Consider the following 24,000-nt stretch of genomic DNA (forward strand, 5'->3'; position numbering starts at 1 on the left):
CATTAAGTTTTCTAGGTATAGAAACTTCCAAATTAAGTTTTTCATCATAAGATTGCATCAACGCATCAACAATATGTTTGGTAAAATCTTAGTTTTGACTATAAGCATGAGGAGAATTAACAACGGATTGCAACAAGGAAATACAACCTTTTAAAGACCAATTATCATAATCAAATTCCTTGAAATCCGAGATAGTAGGTTCAACATTATTAGAAGTTGAGGATTCTCCAATCTCTCTTTTACCAAATTTAGTATTAAGATCTAAAGACTCCGAATTCTTGGGACGCCTTCTAGGCAAAGTTGATTCGTCATGAGTCCCATGATCATCAAAATTCATATTGCAAAACATAGATCTAATCGGAGACGCATCAATAACTTTAAGATCCTCATCATTATTTTCATGTAATTTTTCTGGTTTAGCGGCCATCTTATTGACTAAGGTGGCTTGCTTGTCAGAAATTTTGGCTATAGCATTTTCAAGCCCGGTAATTTGAGTGTTAACACCATAGAATTCTTTATTCATATCATCAAGCTCTTTGTTCATAAACCCCAAAAAACTTTTTTGTTCCTTAAGCTCTTTTCTAAAGAAATTATTATGCTCAAATTGCAAATTCATAGAGCCTATAATATTTGATACAATCTCATCCATCCTTCTGAGAAGGTGTTCAGGTCCCTTAGGCATAGGCATAAGGTCAAACAAGCAAACAAGCACACAAAAGGAGGCGAGCGAAAAAGAGAGGAGGAGAATGGGAAAGAGAGGGCGAATAAAACGACAAGGGTGAAGTGGGGGAGAGGAAAACGAGAGGCAAATGGCAAATAATGTAAATGCGAGGGAGATGGGTTTGTGATGGGTACTTGGTATGTCTTGACTTGAGCGAAGACCTCCCCGACAACGACGCCAGAAATCCTTCTTGCTACGTCTTGAGCTAGCGTTGGTTTCCCCGAAGAGGAGAGGGTGATACAACAAAGTGTAGCGTAAGTATTTCCCTCAGTTTTGAGAACCAAGGTATCAATCCAGTAGGAGGATCCTCAAAAGTCCCACGCACCTACACAAACAAACTGAGAACTCGCAACCAACGCAATAAAGGGGTTGTCAATCCCTTCACTGCCACTTGCGAAAGTGAGATCTGATAGAGATACTATGATAAGATAAATATGTTTTTGGTATTTTATGATATAGATGCAAGAAAGTAAAGATGCAAATAAAAGTAGATTGAAAGCAAATATGATAAGAGATAGACCCGGGGGCCATAGGTTTCACTAGAGGCTTCTCTCGAGAGCATAAGTATTATGATGGGTGAAGAAATTACTGTCAAGCAATTGATAGAAAAGCGAATAATTATGACGTTATCTAGGGATGATCATGTATATAGGCATCACGTCCATAACAAGTAGACCGACTCCTGCCTGCATCTACTACTATTACTCCACACATCGACCGCTATCCAGCATGCATATAGAGTATTAAGTTCATAAGAACGGAGTAACACATTAAGCAAGATGACATGATGTAGAGGGATAAACTCATGCAATATGATATAAACCCCATCTTGTTATCCTCGATGGCAACAATACAATACGTGTCTTGCAACCCTTTCTGTCACTGGGTAAGAACACCGCAAGATTGAACCCAAAGCTAAGCACTTCTCCCATGGCAAGAAAGATAATTCTAGTAGGCCAAACCAAACCGATAATTCGAAGAGACTTGCAAAGATAACTCAATCACACAGAAAAGAATTCAGAGAAGATTCAATTAATATCCATAGATAAATCTGACCATAAACCCACAATTCATCGGATCTCGACAAACACACCACAAAAAGAGATTACATTGAATAGATCTCCACAAGAGAGGGGGAGAACATTGTATTGAGATCCAAAAAGAGAGAAGAAGCCATCTAGCTAATAGCTATGGACCCGTAGGTCTATGGTAAACTACTCACAACTCATAGGAGGGGCACACTTGTTGATGTAGAGGCCCTCCATGGTTGATTCCCCCTCCGGCAGAGTGCCGGCGAAGGCTCCAAGATGGGATCTCGCGGATACAGAAGGATACGGTGGTGGAAATTGTGTTTCGTGGTGCCCCTGGATGTTTTCGGGGTCCGTGGATATATATATATAGGAGGAAGAAGTACGTCGGTGGACGCCCGAGGGGCCCACGAGACAGGGGGGCGTGTCCTACAGGGGGGCGCCCTCCTATCTCGTGGGGCCCTCGGAGCTTTATTGACTTGCACTCCAGGCTCTCCGGATTAGATTTGTTCCAAAAATAACGCCCCCGAAGGTTTCATTCGGTTTGGACTCCGTTTGATATTCCTTTTCTTGAAAATACTGAAATATGCAAAAAAACAACAACAATATGGGCTGGGCCTCCGGTTAGTAGGTTAGTCCCAAAAATGATATAAATGTGTAGAATAAAGCCCATAAACATCCAAAACAGGTAATATAATAGCATGGAACAATCAAAAATTATAGATACGTTGGAGATGTATCAAACATGTGCGAGCCAACATGGGTATCCAGATCCTGCTGTTGGTTATTGGCCGGAGAGTTGTCTCGTTCATGTCTGCGTGATTGCCTAACCCGTAGGGTCTACACACTTAAGGTTCGATGACGCTAGGGTTATTAGGAAGATTTGTATGTGATTACCGAATGTTGTTCGGAGTCCCGGATGAGATCCCGGACGAGGAGTTCCGGAATGGTCCAGAGGTGAAGATTTATATATGGGAAGTTGTCATACAGTCATCGAAAATATTCGGGGGCTTACCGGTATTGTACCGAGGCCACCGGAGGTGTTTCGGGGGTCCACCGGGAGGGGCCACCTATCTCGGAGGGCCTCATGGGCTGTGGGTGGAAGGGAACCAGCCCCAAGAGGGCTGGGCGCCACCCCCCTAGGGCACATGCGCCTAGGGTTGGGGGGACCCTATAGGGGGGCGCCTCCCCTTGCTTGGGGGGCAAGCCCCCTCCCCCCTAGGCCGCCGCCCCCCTCTAGATCCCATCTTGAGGGACCGGCCCCCTGATGAGCCACAAGTGTAGGGGATCTATCGTAGTCCTTTCAATAAGTAAGAGTGTCGAACCCAACGAGGAGAAGAAGGAAATGATAAGCGGTTTTCAGTAAGGTTTTCTGCAAGCACTGAAATTGTAGGTGATAGATAGTTTTCTGATAAGATAAATAGTAACGAGTAACAAGTAAACAAAGTAAAGAAGGTGCAGCAAGGTGGCCAATCCTTTTTGTAGCAAAGGATAAGCCTAGACAACTTCTAATAATGATAAAGGAGCTCCCGAGGACACATGGGAATTATCGTCAAGCTAGTTTTCATCACGCTCATATGATTCGCGTTCGGTACTTTGATAATTTGATATGTGGGTGGACCGGTGCTTGGGTACTGCCCTTACTTGGACAAGCATCCCACTTATGATTAACCCCTATTTCAAGCATCGGCAACTACAACAAAAGTATTAAGGTAAACCTAACCATAGCATGAAAAATGTGGATCCAAATCAGCCCCTAACGAAGCAACGCATAAACTAGGGTTTAAGCTTCTATCACTCTAGCAACCCATCATCTACTTATTACTTCCCTATGCCCTCCTCTAGGCCCAATAATGGTGAAGTGTCATGTAGTTGATGTTCACATGACACCACTAGAGGAGAAGAGAACATACATCTCATCAAAATATCGAATGAATACCAAATTCACATGACTACTAATAGCAAGACTTCACCCATGTCCTCAGGAACAAAAGTAACTACTCACAAAGAATATTCATGTTCATAATCAGAGGTGTAATAATATGCATTAAGGATCTGAACATATGATGTTCCACCAAGTAAACCAATAAGTATCAACTACAAGGAGTAATCAACACTACTAGCAACCCACAGGTACCAATTTGTGGTTTTGGATACGAGAGATGAACTAGGGTTTGAGAGGAGATGGTGCTGGTGAAGATGTTGATGGAGATTGAACCCCTCCCGATGAGAGGATCGTTGGTGATGATGTTGGTGATGATTTCCCCCTCCCGAAGGGAAGTGTCCCCTGCAGAAGAGCTCTGCCGGAGCCCTAGATTGGTTTCGCCAAGGTTCCGCCTCGTAAGCTTGCCCCCGATTTTTTCCAGGGTAAAAGCGATGATATAGCAGAAGATGGACACCGAAGGCCCACCAGGGGGCCCAGGAGATAGGGGGTGCGCCCTATAGGGGGGGCGCCCCCTGTCTCCTGGACAGGGTGTGGGCCCCCTGGTGTATTTATTTTGCTCAGAAATTCTTATTAATTCCAAAAAGTTGTTTCGTGGAGTTTCATGACTTTTGGGGTTATGCAGAATAGGTTTCTAATGTTTGCTCCTTTCCAGCTAGAATTCCAGGTGCCGGCATTCCCCCTCTTCATGGTAAACCTTGTAAAATAAGAGAGAATAGCCATAAGTAGTGAGATATATTGTGTAATAACAGCCGATAATGCAATAAATATTGTTATAAAAGCATGATGCAAAATGGACGTATCAACTCCCCCAAGCTTAGACCTCGCTTGTCCTCAAGCGGAAGACGAAATCGAAAAATATGTCCACATGTTTAGAGATAGAGGTGTCGATAAAAATAAAATAAGGACATGAGGGCATCATGATCATTCTTATAACAGCAACATATAAAGATTCCATTATATAATTTCTTATGCTCAAGTAACAATCAATCCACAATATTAAGTATGGTTCACAAACTTCATTAAGAACTAACAAACTATAATCTCAGTCATTGAATCAATCGCAATTTATCATAACATCAGAATGAGTCAACAATAGAGCTTTTCAGCAAGTCCACATACTCAACTATCATATAGTCTTCTACAATTGCTAACACTCACGCAATACTTGTGGTTATGGAGTTTCCAGATGGACACTGAGAAAGATAGGGGCTTATTGTGTTGCCTCCCAACGTATTCACCTTTAGGTGATGTCAACAATAATAGCTCATGCTAACGAACATCCAACTGGATATATATATATATATCACGATCTTTCAAACACGAGGAGCTTGCCAAAGGATAAAATGAAAAAAAGGAAAGGTGAAGATCACCTTGACTCAAGCACAAAATAAAAGCATAAAGTAAGAACATAAAGTAAAAGATAGGCCCTTTGCAGAGGGAAGTAGAGGTTGTCATGCGCTTTTAGGGTTGGATACACAAAATCTTAGTACGAAAGAACGTCACTTTATATGTCACTTGTGTATGGACCTTTATTATGTAGTCCGTCGCTTTTATTGCATCCATAACAAGATCGTATAAAGCTTATTTTCTCCGCACTAATAAATCATGCATATTTAGGGAGCAATTTTTATTGCTTGCACCAATGACAACTTACTTGAAGGATCTTACTCAATCCATAGGTAGATATGGTGGACTCTCATGGCAAAACTGGGTTTAAGGGTATTTGGAAGCACAAGTAGTATCTCTACTTGGTGCTGGGAATTTGGCTAGCATGAGGGGGAAAGGCAAGCTCAACATGTTCGGAAGGTCAATGACAACATACTTTAACTGAGATGTGAGAAAACATAAACCATTACATTGCCTTCCTTGTCCATCATCAACTCTTTTAGCATGTCATACTTAATGAGTGCTCACAATCATAAAAGATGTCCAAGATAGTGTATTTATATGTGAACCTCTCTTCCCTTATTACTTCCTATTGATTGCAACGATGACCAAAACTACGTTTATTAACTCTCAACAACCCTTATGCCTCATACTTTCTATGTCTGAAGTTATTACTATCCATAAGATCAATATGAACTATTTTATTCTTTTTATTTTTCTCAAGATCATAGCAACAAAGCAAAAGCCCTTGACTCAACACTAATCTTTATTATATATAACTCACAGACTCGATTACAAAAAGAGATCACTAAGCAAAACTCAAAACTACTTGATATCAAAACTTCAATCTACTAGATCAAGATACTACTAAAATGATCGAGCTAAATAAAATGGTAAATATAGGAGTGTGATGGTGATACGATACAGGGGCACCTCCCCCAAGCTTGGCGGTTGCCAAGGGGGAGTGCCCATACCCATGTGATTATGTCCTCGGAGGTGGTGAAGTAGGAATTGTTGATGATGTAGGCTTGTCATCCGTCTTCCAAGGCATAGGCTCACCATCGTAGAAGGATGATCGAGTCTCCGGGATCGTTAAATCAGCAGCCAAACTCATCCTTTTGAACATATATTCATACTCACAGTTCTAGTTTTGCAGGTCATAGATCTGGGCTTGGAGGTGCTCAATTTTCTCTTGAAGCTTGAAGATGGTTTCTCCAATGACTTTGGTGTCTAGCTTGTGGTTGTTGGTGAACTCTGTGATCATCATCTGGTTAGCATTGAGTCCACGCTCCACCATCCCTTGGCACTTGAAAACTTGCTGCTCCACAGCTTCGAGCTTTGTTTCCATGCTTCCGGTATGCCTGGGTCCCTCCGCATCAAGGATGTGCAACACCCCCTCACGCATGTCGATGGTGTGAGGGTGTTGCAGCACCTCCACGAGATAGGGGTTGATAACCCTCTCGAAAAACTTATCCTTGGGAGCGCTTGGAGATGCCATAATGCTCTAGATCTGCAACAGAAAAACAGCTCGAAACGAAAACATGGGATAATTGCGTGATACAGTTGTCAAAACTTTCGAGAGTATGTATAATGAATTTTTACCGACCAAAGTACGTAATATGCAAGAAAACGGAGTCCGAGAGGCGCACGAGGTGCCCACGAGACAGGGGGCGCGCCCAGTAGGGGGGGGGGCGCCCTCCACTCTCGTGGGGTCCTCGTGTCCCTTCCGGACTACTTCTTTCTTCCTAAAATTCTTAAATAATCCAAAACTAATAAAAAATGCCATTGGAGTTGTTTTGGAGTCGGTTTACTTACCGTACCACATACCTATTCCTTTTCGAAGTCTGGAACGTTCTGGAAAGTGTCCCTTATGTATTCCTCCAGGGTTATGGTTTCAATAATATTAGTTTCAACATTAATAGGATTACCTGAAATATAATGTTTAATTCTTTGACCGTTTACCACCCTCGGACTTGTGCCTTCGAAGTTGTTGATCTTTATGGCACCAAAACGATAGACCTCCTCGATAACGTAGGGGCCTTCCCATTCAGAGAGAAGCTTTCCTGCAAAAAATCTTAAGCGAGAGTTGAATAATAAGACATAATCACCTACGTTAAACTCATGCTTTTGTATCCTTTTATCATGCCAGCGCTTGACTTTTTGTTTGAATAGCTTGGCATTCTCATAAGCTTGGGTTCTCCATTCATCAAGTGAGCTAATATCAAACAACCTCTTCTCACCGACAAGTTTGAAGTCATAATTGAGCTCTTTAATAGCCTAATATTTTTTATGTTCGAGTTCAAGAGGCAAATGACATGCTTTTCCATAAACCATTTTATACGGAGACATAACCATAAGATTTTTGTATGCAGTTCTATAGGCCCATAATGCATCATCAAGTTTTTTAGACCAATTCTTTCTAGATCTATTAACAGTCTTTTGCAAAATTAATTTGAGCTCTCTATTGCTCAACTCTACTTGACCACTAGACTGCGGATGATAGGGAGATGCGATTCTATGATTGACAGCATACTTAGCAAGCATCTTACGGAAAGCACCTTGAATAAAATGTGAACCACCATCAGTCATAAGATATCTAGGGACTCCAAACCTCGGAAAAATAACTTCTTTAAGCATTTTAATAGAAGTGTTATGATCAGCACTACTAGTTGGAATAGCTTCTACCCACTTAGTAACGTAATCAACAACAACTAAAATATGTGTATAACCATTAGAGGCAGGAAAAGGTCCCATATAATCCAAGCCCCAAACATCAAACGGTTCAATAACAAGAGAATAATTCATAGGCATTTCTTGACGTCTACTAATATTACCAATTCTTTGACATTCGTCACAAGATAAGACAAACTTACGAGCATCTTTGAAGAGAGTAGGCCAATAAAAACCAGATTGTAGTACCTTATGTGCAGTTCTATCTCCAGCGTGGTGTCCTCCATATGATTCAGAGTGACACTTGCGTAGGATCTGTTCCTGTTCATGCTCAGGTACACAACGTCTAATAACACCATCTACTCCTTCTTTATAAAGGTGTGGGTTATCCCAAAAGTAATGTCTTAAATCATAAAAGAACTTTTTCTTTTGCTGGTATGTGAAACTAGGTGGTATAAATTTAGCAACAATATAATTAGCATAATCAGTATACCATGGAGCAGTACAAGAAGCATTAATGACTGCTAATTGTTCATCAGGAAAGCTATCATCAATAGACAGTGGGTCATCAAGAACATTCTCTAGCATAGACAAGTTATCTGCAATGGGGTTCTCAGCTCCCTTTCTATCAATAATGTGCAAATCAAACTCTTGGAGCAGGAGAACCCATCTAATGAGTCTAGGCTTAGCATCTTTCTTTTCCATAAGATATTTAATAGCAGCATGATCAATGTGAATAGTAACTTTGGAATCAACAAAATAAGGTCTAAACTTATCACATGCGAACACAACTGCTAAGAATTCTTTTTCAGTGGTAGCATAATTTCTTTGGGCTGTATCAAGAGTATTACTAGCATATTGGATAGCATTCAATTTCTGATCGACTCTTTGCCCTGGAACAGCCCCTACAGCATAATCACTAGCGTCACACATAATTTCAAAAGGTAAATTCCAATCAGTGGCTGAACAATAGGTGCAGTGATCAAAGCTTTCTTAAGTATATCAAATGCTTCTACACAATCATCATCAAAGACAAAAGGAATGTATTTTTGCAATAAATTAGTTAGAGGCCTAGAGATCTTAGAAAAGTCCTTAATGAACCCTATAAAAACCGGCATGACCAAGGAAACTTCTTATACCTTTTATGTCCTTGGGACATGGCATCTTTTCAATAGCATCAACTTTAGCTTTATCAACTTCAATACCTCTCTCGGAAATCTTATGCCCCAAGACAATGCCTTCATTAACCATAAAGTGACAGTTTTCCCAGTTCAGGACGAGACTAGTGTCTTCGCATCTCTGCAAAACTCGATCAAGGTTGCTCAAACAATTATCAAAGGACGATCCATAAATAGAGAAGTCATCCATGAATACCTCGCAAATCTTTTCACAAAAATCAGAGAATATAGGCATCATGCATCTTTGAAAGGTAGCAGGTGCATTAGATAAACCAAAAGGCATACGTCTATAAGCGAAAGTACCGAAAGGGCAAGTAAAAGTAGTTTTTGCTTGATCTCCCGCTGAGACAGGTATTTGAGATAAACCAGAATAACCATCTAGAAAGCAGAAATGTGTATGTTTGGATAGTCTTTCTATCATTTGATCAATAAAATGTAAAGGGTAATGATCTTTCTTAGTAGCTTTATTAAGTTTACGAAAATCAATTACCATCCTATAACCTGTAATAATTCTTTGCGGGAATAATTCATCTTTATCATTAGGAACAACGGTAATACCTCCCTTTTTAGGAACGCAATGGACAGGGCTTACCCATTCACTATCAGCAACGGGATAAATTATACCTGCCTCAAGGAGCTTTAGTATCTCCTTTCTTACCACTTCTTTCATTTTAGGATTTAATCATCGTTGAGGATCTCTAACTGGTTTGGCATTGTCCTCCAATTTAATTTTGTGTTGGCATAACATGGGACTAATGCCCTTAAGATCATCCAGAGTATATCCAATAGCAGCTCGGTGCTTCTTCAGAGTTTTCAATAATCTTTCTTCTTCTTGCTCTAAAAGGTTAGCACTAATAATAACATGATATATTTTATTTTCATCAAGATAAGCATACTTAAGATTATCAGGTAAAGGTTTGAGTTCAAACACGGGATCACCCTTTGGTGGAGAGGGATCCCCAAGAATTTCAACGGGAAGGTTATGTTTCAAGATAGGTTCCTGTTTAAGGAATAGTTCATCTATTTCCCTTCTTTCTTTCACAAACATATCATTTTCATGGTCTAGCAAATATTGTTCTAACGGATCAGTAGGAGGCACGGCAATAGAAGCAAGACCAATTACTTCATCTTTACTAGGTAATTCTCTGTCACGGGGTTGTCTATGAAATTTAGCAAAATTAAACTCATGAGTCATATCATCTAAGCCAATCGTAACAACATCCTTTTCACAATCAATCCTAGCTTTAACAGTGTTCAAGAAGGGTCTACCAAATATAATGGGACAAATGTCATCTTGAGGGGAAGTAAGAACAAGAAAATCAGCAGGGTATTTAACCTTCCCACACAAGCCTTCAACATCTCTAACAATCCAATTGGTGAAATAGTATCTCTATTAGCAAGCTTAATTGTGACATCAATATCTTCTAATTCAACACGTGCAATGTCATGCATAATTTCTTTATATAAGTCATAAGGTATTGCACTAGCAGTAGCACCCATATCACATAAGCCATGATAACAATGATCTCCTATTTTAACAAAACAAGCATGCCTACAACGGGCCTATGTATCTTAGCATCCGGTTTTGCAATATTAGCAGCTTCATCACAGAAATAAATAACATGCCCATCTAAATTTTCATCCAAGAGATCTTTAACAATAGCAATACTAGGTTCAACATTGATTTGATCAGGAGTTGTATAAGTCCTAGTATTACTCTTACGAATAACAGTCGAAGTTTTAGCATGATCCTTTATCCTAACAGGGAAAGGTGGTTTCTCAACATAAGTAGTAGGAACAATAGGATCACTATAAGTGATAGTCTTTTCTTCAACTGTAATAGGTGCAACTACTTTAACTTCAACAGGAGGATTATATTTAAACCACTTCTCTTTAGGGAGATCAACGTGAGTAGCAAAATATTCATAGAAGGAAGCTACCTCAGAGTCAAGTCCATACTTAGCGCTAAATCCACGAAAAACATCGGTATCCACAAAAGATTTAACACAATCGAACTTAGGTGTCATACCTGACTCCTTACCATCGTAGGAACCCCAATCTTCAGAGTTGTGTTTAATTCTTTCCAATAAGTCCCATTTGAAATCAATAGTCTTCAGCATAGAAGAACCAGCACAGGAAGTATCGAGCAGGTTGCGATTATCAAGAGAAAGCCGAGCATAAATATTTTGAATAATCATTTCCCGAGAGAGCTCATGATTGGGGCATGACTATAACATTGACTTAAGCCTCCCCCAAGCTTGAGCGATGCTTTCTCCTTCGCGAGGCCAGAAATTATATATATAATTGCGATCACGATGAACAAGATGCATAGGATAGAACTTCTTGTGAAATTCCAACTTCAATCGCTTATAATTCCAAGATCCAGTATCATCACATAGCCTAAACCATATCAATGCATCTCCCTTCAAAGATAAAGGGAAGAATTTCCTTTTTACAACACCATCCACAAAGATAAGGTGTAAATCGGGATGCAACGTTCCATCTCCTGCAAATGGATTAGCTAGAAGTTTCTCTATCATACCCGAAGGAATCTCAAAATAAATATTTTCATAAAGTTCAGTAGGTTGAGGAGCAACTCTTTGCTCTTCTGGTTGGGGCGAAGATGCCCCAAACAAGCTCCTCAAAGGATTAGTTTCCATAGTAATAAGTAACAAAAATTTTAGCACACTATATAGATGTTTCCTTACCAAGTTCCACTCACCAAAAGCGCTACAGTCCCCGGCAACGGCGCCATAAAAGAGTCTTGATGACCCACAAATGTAGGGGATCTATCGTAGTCCTTTTGGTAAGTAAGAGTGTCGAACCCAACTAGGAGTAGAAGGAAATGATAAGCGGTTTTCAGTAAAGTTTTCTGCAAGCACTGAAATTGTAGGTGATAGATAGTTTTGTGATAAGATAAATAGTAACGAGTAACAAGTAAACAAAGTAAATAAGGTGCAGCAAGGTGGCCCAATACTTTATGTAGCAAAGGATAAGCCTGGACAACTTCTAATAACGATAAAGGAGCTCCCGAGGACACATGGGAATTATCGTCAAGCTAGTTTTCATCACGCTCATATGATTCGCGTTCGGTACTTTGATAATTTGATATGTGGGTGGACCGGTGCTTGGATACTGCCCATACTTGGACAAGCTTCCCACTTATTATTAACCCCTATTGCAAGCATCCGCAACTACAACAAAAGTATTAGGTAAACCTAACCATAGCATGAAACACGTGGATCCAAATCAGCCCCTAACGAAGCAACGGATAAACTAGGGTTTAAGCTTCTGTCACTCTAGCAACCCATCATCTACTTATTACTTTTCTATGCCCTCCTCTAGGCCCAATAATCGTGAAGTGTCATGTAGTTGATGTTCACATGACACCACTAGAGGAGAAGACAACATACATCTCATCAAAATATCGAACGAATACCAAATTCATATGACTATTAATAGCAAGACTTCACCCATGTCCTCAGGAACAAAAGTAACTACTCACAAAGCATATTCATGTTCATAATCAGAGGTGTAATAATATATATTAAGTATTGTCGGTGTCAAAACCGGCAGATCTCGGGTAGGGGGTCCCGATCTGTGCGTCTTAGGCTGATGGTAACAGGGAGCAAGGGACACAATCTTTACCCAGGTTCGGGCCCTCTCGATGGAGGTAAAACCCTACTTCCTGCTTGATTAATATTGAAGATATGAGTAGTACAAGAGTAGATCTACCACGATATCGTATAGGCTAAACCCTAAGAGCTAGCCTATGATGGTATGATTGTAATTGTGTTTGGCCTTCTAAAGACCATCCTCTCCGGTTTATATAGACAGCGGAGAGGGCTAGAGTTTACACAGAGTCGGTTACAAGGAAGGAAATATAATATCCGGATCTCCAAGCTTGTCTTCCACGCAAAGGAGAGTCCCATCCGGACACGAGCCGGAGCCTTGAGTCTTGTATCTTCACGCTTCAATAGTTCGGACGATGTATGTAGTCCGGCTGTCCGGATACCCCCTATTCCAGGACTCCCTCAGTAGCCCATGAACCAGGCTTCAATGACAATGAGTCCGGCGGGCAGTCTTGTCTTCGGCATTGCAAGGCGGGTTCCATCCCCGAATACTCCAAGGCTATTATCGAACGCGTAGACCATGTCCGGATCTGCTACAATGAATAGTGTCCGGTTCTGCAAGATGATCTTCACACACCATTGTAGGGAACATAGCATAAATCCGTTCTACTGGCAATGTTTGTATGTCGTGCCCTTGCATCATGGCCTGGTCCAACATGAACCGACGTTTCCTGCCCCACCTCGACTCGCATTGCGAGGCGGTTTTATTGGCACGTCCTGCCAAAGCAGAGATTGTGTTCATTTTATTACGGGATCTTTCATCAATATGGGCGTGTGTGACCCCACGGCGACCGTTGGCATGACTCCGCGTATTTTATATAAGTCTCAAGCAGTCACGCTAAGGACTCTTGATATTCATCCCCTTTATAAAGGGGTCAAGGCCTACGCCTCTTTCCACCTCCCTTTCTCCTTCTCGCACCTCGATTTCTAACACCCAAGACCTAAGCTCCAACACCCCAGATCCTCCAACATGTCCGGATCCGACGCAAAAGGCCGGTGGGTGGCCTCCTCGATCCAGGAGGAGGACATTACGAAGCTTAGGGAAGTCGGATACCTGACCGCCGATATCCAGCACAGACTTCCTGCTCCATTGCAAGTCATCCCTACGCCGGAGCCCAATGAGAGCGTTGTGTTCGTTCCTCACTTCCTCCGAGGCCTGGGCCTCACCCTCGACCCCTTTGTGAGGGGGCTCATGTTCTACTATGGGTTGGATTTTCATGATCTGGCTCCATACGCCATTCTCCATATCTCGTCGTTCATTATTGTGTGCGAGGCTTTTCTCCATGTCATCCCACACTTCGGCTTATGGCTCAAGACCTTCAATGTGAAGCCGAAGATGATCGAGGGGTGACATGCGGAGTGCGGAGGTGCCATAATAAGCTGGAACACCGATGCCCCATGGCCAGAGGGTTCTTTCCCAGAAGTATCCGATATATGGCAACGGAGGTGGTTTTACGTTACAGCTCCCAGAGGCACAAAGTGGGTAGCCGCCCCCCAGTTCCGCTCGGGCCCTCCATCACAGTTGGTGTCTTGGACCGACGTAGGATGAAATTATGGTCCCGCTGGTGATGTACCAGAACTGCAGAATCGCATCCAGGAGCTTATTGAGAGGGACATAAATCTTGTCAGCATAATTCAAGTGATGCTAATCTGACGGATGTTGCCGTGCAAATGTTGGCCTCTCCGGATGTGGGAGTTTAATCCGGAGGGTCTGCGGACTATTAAGCACTTCTTCGGCCTGAAGCTCGAAGGGATGTGTAAATTATTCTTCGGACCACAAGTAAAGTGTGCGGACACCACCGAGGATGCGGGCCTAAGCTGCAATCGCCTAGATGCCCAAGTAAGTAACCTTAAAGTTGGACACTTCATTTATATTTATCATAACTATTATTCTGAAAATCCCTCCGTGGCCAGGAATGGCTCAACAAGGCGGAGAGAATCAGGTGTCCGGCGTCACTTCCTGAAGGCTCGCCTGGTCCGACCGTTGGCAAGATGCTTGGCCGGGTGCTCACCAAAATCCCCTCAGGGAAAGGTGAAGGAAAGGGCAGTGAAGCCAAACTTCACACACTACGCATCCAGACCGGAGGAATTGCTACCTCTCCTATGGAGGATAGTCGGGAAGGGGAGGTTAAAGCCTCCTCCCCGCGCGGGAGGAAGAGGGCCACCTCCGAAGACTTGGAGGAGGAGATGCCCAAACAAGGGAAGAAGGTATCACCAGGGGGCTCTGTCGCGACGGGCACCCTCACCGTGTCGTGCCCGCCAACGGGCCAGCCCTCCACCCAGCTGTAAGTTATTCATTAATTCGAAGGTATGGCGTTTCTCCGAGATTCATAACCGGTACTTCGTCTTTTGCAGTCCGGCGAGCAGCTCCTCTCAACAGAGTTCGTCTTCGGGGGATCTTCCTCTGGAGATGATGGAGAGTGAGACCCCACCCACCTCTCCGCCTCATGAAGCGGGCGGCACTGAGGTGTCGTCACGAAGGAGTCCGGATCTGCCGAAGCCGGAAGCAAACACGTCAGTCGCCCAGAGCCCGGAGCGTTTGGCTCACACGGGGGGCGATGAGAAGGGTCCAACACAGTTCGATGTCTGGCCGGACGTACTGACAGGCGTTCTGGAGCGAGTCGCGCTCTCGGAGGAGCACCATTCTTTAATGAGCACGGTGCTCACGAAGATTTCGTCCGCTACAAGCGGTTTGAATGAGGCATTTACAAGCCTGCTCAAAGGCTTTGAGGTATGTAGTGGAAAATGCACAATTTTTTGGTTATGAAGCACGCACTAGGTGTGCTTCCTATGGATAGTAGCCCCTGAGACTCTGGTTGCCCGCCATAGGTGGCAAACGGGGGATCACATAGTAATGGCTACGCCGTACATGTGCGCGGTTATCTACGGATTCGGCAGCCGACCAGTCTATTGAAGTTGCCGAACTGAGGAGGTAGATCGGATCTATTGATGTCGATATCACGCTGGTGAACAAACGGCTGGAAGAATCCTAGGGTATGTGCTCTGCTTCCTTATTATGTTGTATAGGAAAGTGTGAGAGTGGCATAATGTTAATGCCATGTGTTTGTACTACAGATGGTGCTGCTGCCGTGGAGGCCCTAAGGGCAGAACTTGCTCAGGCCAAGGAACAAGCTCGGGCTAGCAATGCGGATGCCCTAAAGGCGGCCGAAGAATTGAGAGCCGAACAGGTTGCTCATCGCCGAAGCGAGGAAACGATAGCCAAAATGGCTGGGGAGTTGAAAAATGCCGCCGACCGGTATGTACTCCTTGAAAAGGAGAATAAGGCTAGTTCGGCCGAGCTGGACAAGGCACTTAATGCCACCAAGGAGATGCGGACCGAGATCTAGGGTATGCGAGAGGAGTTCCAACAGGCCGACAAAATTGTGGCTGGGGGCTCCTACTTACTATGGACGAAGTTTTTGGATCTGAAGTATGCTCCCCTGGCTGGGCGCTGGAGTTCTGCAGATGCATATGCCGACTTGGCGAATAGTACAGCTGACGCTGCTAAGTTTTTCAAGGGTCAAGGTGATAAAGAAGTGGAGAAGTTTTTCTTATCGCAGTTCAATGCTCCTACTTGCTCGCTGTCGCTAAATGAGAAGGTGGCTGCTGTGGCGGAGCTCCACAGGCTGTCCGGGCTTGCAATGCGGTCTGTAATAGACCATCTTTGGCCAAAGGGGCCTAAGCCGGACAGCTACTTTGGTTTGGTGCAACAATTCCTTGGGGCCGTGTCTCGGATTGACGCCATGAGGACGTTGGCGTGCATAGAGGGTGCGCGGATGGCTCTTGCCCGCATTAAAGCCTATTGGATGGATATGGAGGCCACCATTATAGCGACCCAGGATCCGGCGGAGGCCAATATCCAGCCGATCACTACTTGGCGCAGGTCACAGAAGGTGCCCGCCTTATAGAGGCGCAATGCTCGAAGAATGTCTTGTTCGAGTGATAAGTCGAATCATTGTAAAAAACAATGTTTATTTTGATTATGAGGCTATATTTATACTTTTTGCTCGGAAGTATGATTGTGTCCCCTTTGCGGCCGTTTTTATATAGATATGAGTAGTCCGAAAGTTAGCAGTCGTTGGCTTCAGCCCCCACGCATACAATGCGGGGGTGTTCACGAAAAATATGCTTAATCACACTTGATCCAACGTCTTGGTCCATTAAGGAGGTGATCACACGTCGAACTAGGCAACCGGACTATATAGCTGTAACACTTTCGCTTAGCCATGGGGGTCTAACGGTGGGGCTACTATGTAGCCCCTGGTACATTCGCATGCATCCGAATACGGGCGCGTATGTACAGGGCCGGCAAACGGCCCTTCGTTAATGCGGAGGAATCCTTAAAGATTCCGGTGAGTCTTCGAGTGGTTGAACAGTCTCTCGCTGTATCATGACAGTCAGTTTTCAGCTTTCTCTACTGAGGTGCTCATCCGAAATAACCAGGGCGCAATCGCAGTAGTTCTCCTTTGGCCGCCTTAGCCGATAATAACAGAACATAAGGCGGCAAACCCATGAGCCAGGAAAACCCAACATTTGACCAAAGACATGATTCAGAGCTGATGCATATAAGGCAAAACTCGTGACGCCGAACACTCCCAAAGGAATTCGGTCTTTGTAAAAGAAAACAGGCTGACGAGAGCAAGTTATAAACCCTAAAGTTCCAGGTACGTGCGATTAATCTGTCGTGGCGAAATGCTAATAACGGCAGTATCCTCTGTGGGTATGGAACCCATGGGATGGTTAAACAACAAGAGGCAGTAGAAAAGGTTTACACATGGGCTTAATCTAAAAAGAAACCTGTTGAACAGGGCCCTGCTGCATGTCTGCGCCTTTGTCTCCGTTGTGCCGTATCCTGGAAGGGTATCGCGCGAACATTGTCTGTGGAAAAAGAAAACTCGTAGGAGAGTACAACGTAAGTATGTGATTGATAATAAAAGTGTTAGATATTGGCCTTCCAGTAAGGTTGTGCCAGATGTGGGGCTGCGTTAAATATTTATAGCCCCTGGTATCCGTTATGGGATTACATATATGGTGCCCTGGTTCAGTTTTATTCGGGCTACCGGACTCGTCTAACTGTGTCTGTGGTCGTAATGACCAGTCGTGTTTTTGATATTGGAGGTCACTTACAGTCCGGCTGACAGGGCCGTCGCGTGTTCCTATGCACGTGAAGAGCGCTCTGTGATTCCGCTAACGGTGATGACGCCACGTGGACCGGACATCTTGAGTGTAAGGTAGCCATAGTGCGGCAATGCGTTGGAGCGGGCAAAGGCCGCTCTTCCAAGCAATGCGTGATAGCCTCTTTGGAAGGGTGCGATGGTGAAGAGTAGTTCTTCGCTTCTGGAGTCACCTGGGGAGCCGAATTTTCTTCCAGCATGACGGAGCCCCTGCCGTGGGCTTCAACGCCTGGTATCACCCCTTCAAAGGGGGTGTTGCTTTGGCTAATTCTGGATGGGTTTATCCCCATTCTGTGGAAAGTGTCCTCGTATATTAAACTGAGACTACTGTTGTCGTCCGTCATCCATGAGGACACGGGTGAGATGGTATCCGTCGATTATTGGGTCAAGCACCAAGGCCTCTGATCCTTCGCGCCGAATACTAGTTCGGCCGTCCATGTGATCGAAAGTGATCGGACGAGACATCCAGAAGTCAGATGTGGGTACGATGGGCTCTTCATCGTGCGCGTCACTGAGCACGCGTTCGTGCCTTCTCGTGAATTTGTGAGTTACGTGCACCATGTTTACTGTTTTAACCTTTGGCAGGAATTTTTTCTTTCCCCCAGTGTTCGGCTAGCGAGGTTCATCCTCGTCTTCACTTGGTGTTTCCCTCCCCCTGTGTTCGGCATTTAATTTGCTGGCCTGCTTGAAGACCCAGCATTCTCTATGTGTGTGGTTCGCAGGTTTCTCCTGGGTGCCATGAATTTGGCATAGTCTGTCCAGGACTCTATTCAGACCGGATGGTCCCTCTTTACTGCCTTTAAATGGCTTCTTTTGCTGATCAGGTCGAGAGCCCCTAAATCCGGCATTGACCATTGTGTTATCCGTGCTCTCTTCCTTGTTTTGGCATTTGTGTTTATTACGTCGTGGCTTCCCGTTGCCATCCCTTATTTCGGATGTGTTGGGGTCGCTGGTGCCTTTACGGGCTAACTAGCTATCCTCACCCGTGCAAAAGCGGGTCATAAGGCCTGTTAAGGCTGCCATTGTCCTTGGCTTTTCTTGGCCGAGGTGCCGGGCGAGCCATTCATCGCGGATGCTGTGTTTGAATGCTGCTAAGGCTTCAGCGTCCGGACAATCGACTATTTGATTCTTTTTAGTGAGGAATCTGTTCCAAAGCTTGCAGGCGAACTCTCCGGGTTGTTGGATTATGTGACTTAGATCGTCTGCATCCCGAGGCCGGACATAAGTCCCTTGAAAGTTGGCCCTGAAAGCGTCCTCGAGTTCCTCCCAACTCCCGATTGAATTTTCGGGAAGGCTTTTCAACCAGTGTCGAGCTGGTCCCTTCAAGTTGAGGGGAAGGTATTTGATGGCGTGGAGGTCATCCCCACAAGCCATGTGAATATGCAGGATAAAATCCTTGATCCAGACCCCTGGGTCTGTTGTTCTGTTGTATGCCTCTATGTTCACAGGTTTAAAGCCTTGTGGGAATTCATGGTCCAGTACTTCTTCGGTGAAGCACAGGGGGTGAGCAGCCCCTCTGTATTTGGGCATGTTGTGGCATGCAGTCGACTGTTGTTGTGTCTGGTGCTTATTCCGAACTGGTATTTGGCTTGTATGAGCGTTTGGGTGATCATAGTCCCTTGCCGGGGTTTGTCCTTTAGATCCGTAGATGGACCTGTCTGCACCGGCTTTCTTATCTAGATGCTCACGTAGATCGTGCGCGGTGTCAGTAGCCGCTCTATTGTGGTTGTGAAGCGGTACGTCTGGTCTCCTGGTCGTATTATTCTTTGGTGGAGCGGCCTCGTCATCTAATTCTGGTAGGAGCTTGCGTTTTGGATAGCTTTTTGTATGGCGATCGTCGCCATATCTTTCTTCAGTGTCTAGCACTTTATTCCATCTGCGACTGAGCGCTTCCTGTGCGGCTTTGAGCCATTGCTTCTGCTTCTTTAGACTTCTTATTGTGCCCATAAGCTTTCGGTGGAGGTTGTGTCGTTCCACTCGTTCATCCGGGATGATCAATGCATCATCGTCCAGACTGTGTTCCTGTTCTGGGGCGGTTTCATGAGCTCGTCCCTCCAGATCATTGTGATCGGGTATTTGCTCCGAACTCGTTTTGGCGTGATCTGGCTCGTCCTGCTCCATCGCTGGGTCCATGTGGTCGTTACTGCCTTCGGGGTTTACTGGTATGTCGACACTTCTTGTGCTCTTGTCGCTATTTTTGATGTTGCTGGACTTTGAGCGGCGTCTGCGCCGCCGTTTTGGCTTTTGCCCGGGTGTTTTATCTTTAGGATTATCGCCGTCGTCATTCTTGGGCGTATCTACCATGTATATATCGTGTGACAAGGTAGTAGTCCCGCGCCCCAGAGATTCTGAAGCTTCTCCTGCATCGTCGTCCATACTGTCGATGTCTTCGGAGTCGAAGTCAAGAACGTCGGTTAAATCATCGATCGTGGCAATGAAGTGGGTGGTGGGTGGGCAGCGAATTCCTTCATCGCCTGCTTCCCACTCAGGTCGGACATAGTTCGGCCCAGAGTCTCTTGACAAAGAGAGAGACTTTAATGAGTTCAGCATGTCTCCAAAGGGCGAGTGCTGGCAGATGTCCGCAACGGTAAACTCCATTACCGGAGCCCAACGTGGCCCGGCTAGCTCGAGGGTATGCGGACCGGGACCAACAACCGGATATGAGTCTAGGGGCCCGAGGTTACATGCCTCAATAGAGGTGAGACCTGTATTCGTCTCCACCGCTGATGTGTATGCGGCCCGTGGGGCGGGGTCCACCCCTCTGTCCTTAGGCAATGCAACCTGCTCTGGATTTAGATCCGGGGCCACTGCAGGGATGATGTCCCGAGCATTGTCCGACAGCAGGTCTAGGCCATGCTCGCCGTGACTGTTCAGCGCTCCTGGCACAGGCCCGAATCCGTCGAAGATCAAGTCTCCGCGAATGTCCGCCATGTAGTTCAAGTTTTCGAAACTGATCTGGTGGACAGGGGCAGAGCTGTCGATCTGCTCTAGATGACCAAGCGAATTGGCCCGTAGTGCGGAGCCGCCGAACACAAAGATCCGTTCGGGGAGAAAAGTCTCACCCTGGATCGTGTTATTAGAGATTGAAGACGCCATCAAGCCTCGAAGCGACGACACAGAGGAACTCTCAATGAAAGTACCAATGACGGTGTCAAAACCGGCGGATCTCGGGTAGGGGGTCCCGATCTGTGCGTCTTAGGCTGATGGTAACAGGAAGCAAGGGACACAATGTTTACCCAGGTTTGGGCCCTCTCGATGGAGGTAAAACCCTACTTCCTGCTTGATTAATATTGAAGATATGAGTAGTACAAGAGTAGATCTACCATGAGATCGTAGAGGCTAAACCCTAAGAGCTAGCCTATGATGGTATGATTGTAATTGTGATCGGCCTTCTAAAGACCATCCTCTCTGGTTTATATAGACAGCGGAGAGGGCTAGGGTTTACACGGAGTCGGTTACAAGGAAGGAAATATAATATCCGGATCGCCAAGCTTGTCTTCCACGCAAAGGAGAGTCCCGTCCGGACATGATCCGGAGCCTCGAGTCTTGTATCTTCATGCTTGAATAGTCCGGATGATGTATGTAGTCCGGCTGTCCGGATACCCCCTAATTCAGGACTCCCTCAAGGATCTGAACATATGATCTTCCACCAAGTAATCCAATAAGTATCAACTACAAGGAGTAATCAACACTAGTAGCAACCCACAGGTACCAATTTATGGTTTTCGATATAAGATTGGATACAAGAGATGAACTAGGGTTTGAGAGGAGATGGTGCTGGTGAAGATATTGATGGAGATTGACCCCCTCCCGATGAGAGGATCGTTGGTGATGACGTTGGTGATGATTTCCGCCTCCCGGAGGGAAGTGTCCCCTGGAGAACAGCTCTGCCGGAGCCCTAGATTGGTTCCGCCAAGGTTCCGCCTCGTGGCGGCGGAGTTTCGTCGCGTAAGCTTGCCCCCGATTTTTTCCAGGGTAAAAGCGATGATATAGCATAAGATGGACACCGGAGGCCCACCAGGGGCCCAGGAGATAGGGGGCGCGCCCTATGGGGGGGGCGCCCCCTGTCTCCTGGACAGGGTGTGGGCCCCTTGGTGTATTTATTTCGCTCAAAAATTCTTATTAATTCCAAAAAGTTGTTTCATGGAGTTTTAGGACTTTTAGGGTTGTGCAGAATAGGTTTCCAACATTTGCTCCTTTTCCAGTCAGAATTCCAGCTGCCGGCATTCCCCCTCTTCATGGTAAACCTTGTAAAATAAGAGAGAATAGCCATAAGTACTGAGATATATTGTGTAATAACAGCCCATAATGCAATAAATATTGATATAAAAGCATGATGCAAAATGGGACGTATCACCCCCCTTCCCCCTTCTCCTATAAATAGAGGGGTGAGGGGAGGGCTGCAGCACCACATCCAAGGCGCAGCCCCTTCCCTCCCCAACACCTCTCCTCCTCCGCAAGAGCTTGGCGAAGCCTTGCCGGAGTACTGCCACTCCATCACCACAACGCCGTCGTGCTGCTGTTGGAGCCTTCTTCCTCAACCTCTCCCTCCTCCTTGCTGGATCAAGGCGCAGGAGACGTCACCGGGATGCACGTGTGTTGAACGTGGAGGTGCCGTTGTTCGGTGATAAGATCGGACTCCACCGCGATCTGAATCGCTTCGAGTACGATTCCTTCATCCGCGTTCTTGCAACGCTTCCGTCTCGCGATCTTTAAGGGTATGAAGATGCACTCCCCTCTCTCTCATTGCTAGTTACTCCATAGATTGATCTTGGTGATGCGTAGAATTTTTTTAATTTCTGCAACGATCCCCAACAGTGGCATTATGAGCTAGGTCTATGCGTAGTTTCTATGCACGAGTAGAACACAAGTTTGTTGTGGGCGTCGATTTTGCCAATTTACTTTCCACTACTAGTCTTATCTTGTTTCGGCGGCATCGTGGGATGAAGCGGCCCGGACTGACCTTACACGTACGCTTATGTGAGACAGGTTCCACCGACTAACATGCACTAGTTGCATAAGGTGGCTAGCGGGTGTCTGTCTCTCCCACTTTAGTCGGATCGGATTCGATGAAAAGGGTCCTTATCAAGGGTAAATAGCAATTGGCATATCACGTTGTGGTTTTGGCGTAGGTAAGAAACGTTCTTGCTAGAAACCTATAGCAGCCACGTAAAAACTTGCAACAACAATTAGAGGACGTCTAACTTGTTTCTGCAGCATATGCCGTGTGATGTGATATGGCCAAAAAGGATGTGATGAATGAAATATATGTGATGTATGAGATTGATCATATTCTTGTAATAGGAATCACAACTTGCATGTTGATGAGTATGACAACCGGCAGGAGCCATAGGAGTTGTCTTTATTTATTGTATGACCTGCGTGTAACTGAATAATGCCATGTAATTACTTTACTTCATTGCTAAACCGTTAGCCATAGTAGTACAAGTAATAGTTGGCGAGACAACTTCATGGAGACACGATGATGGAGATCATGGTGTCATGCCGGTGACGATGATGATCATGGCGCCCCGAAGATGGAGATCAAAAGGAGCAAAATGATATTGGCCATATCATGTCACTATTTGATTGCATGTGATGTTTATCATGTTTTTGCATCTTATTTTCTTAGAATGACGGTAGTAAATAAGATGATCCCTCATAATAATTTCAAGAAAGTGTTTCCCCTAACTGTGCGCCGTTGCGAAAGTTCGTTGTTTCGAAGCACCACGTGATGATCGGGTGTGATAGATTCTAACGTTCACATACAACGGGTGTAAGCCAGATTTACACATGCAAAACACTTAGGTTGACTTGACGAGCCTAGCATGTACAGACATGACCTCGGAACACAAGAGACCGAAAGGTCGAACATGAGTCGTATAGAAGATACGATCAACATGAAGATGTTCACCGATGATGACTAGTCCGTTTCACGTGATGATCAGACACGGCCTAGTTGACGCGGATCATGTATCACTTAGATGGCTAGAGGGATGTCTATCTGAGTGGGAGTTCATTAAATAATTTGATTAGATGAACTTAATTATCATGAACTTAGTCTAAAACTTTTGCAAAATGATCTTCAAGGATCAAATGGCCCACGCTCATGTCAACCTCCACTTCAACGTGTTCCTAGAGAAAACCAAACTGAAAGACGATGGTAGCAACTATACGGACTGGGTCCCGAACTTGAGGATCATCCTCATAGCTGCCAAGAAAGCATATGTCCTTGAAGCACCGCTAGGTGAAGCACCCGTCCTAGC

Source organism: Triticum dicoccoides, chromosome 1B, assembly GCF_002162155.2.
Source record: "Triticum dicoccoides isolate Atlit2015 ecotype Zavitan chromosome 1B, WEW_v2.0, whole genome shotgun sequence".
NCBI lineage: Eukaryota > Viridiplantae > Streptophyta > Magnoliopsida > Poales > Poaceae > Triticum > Triticum dicoccoides.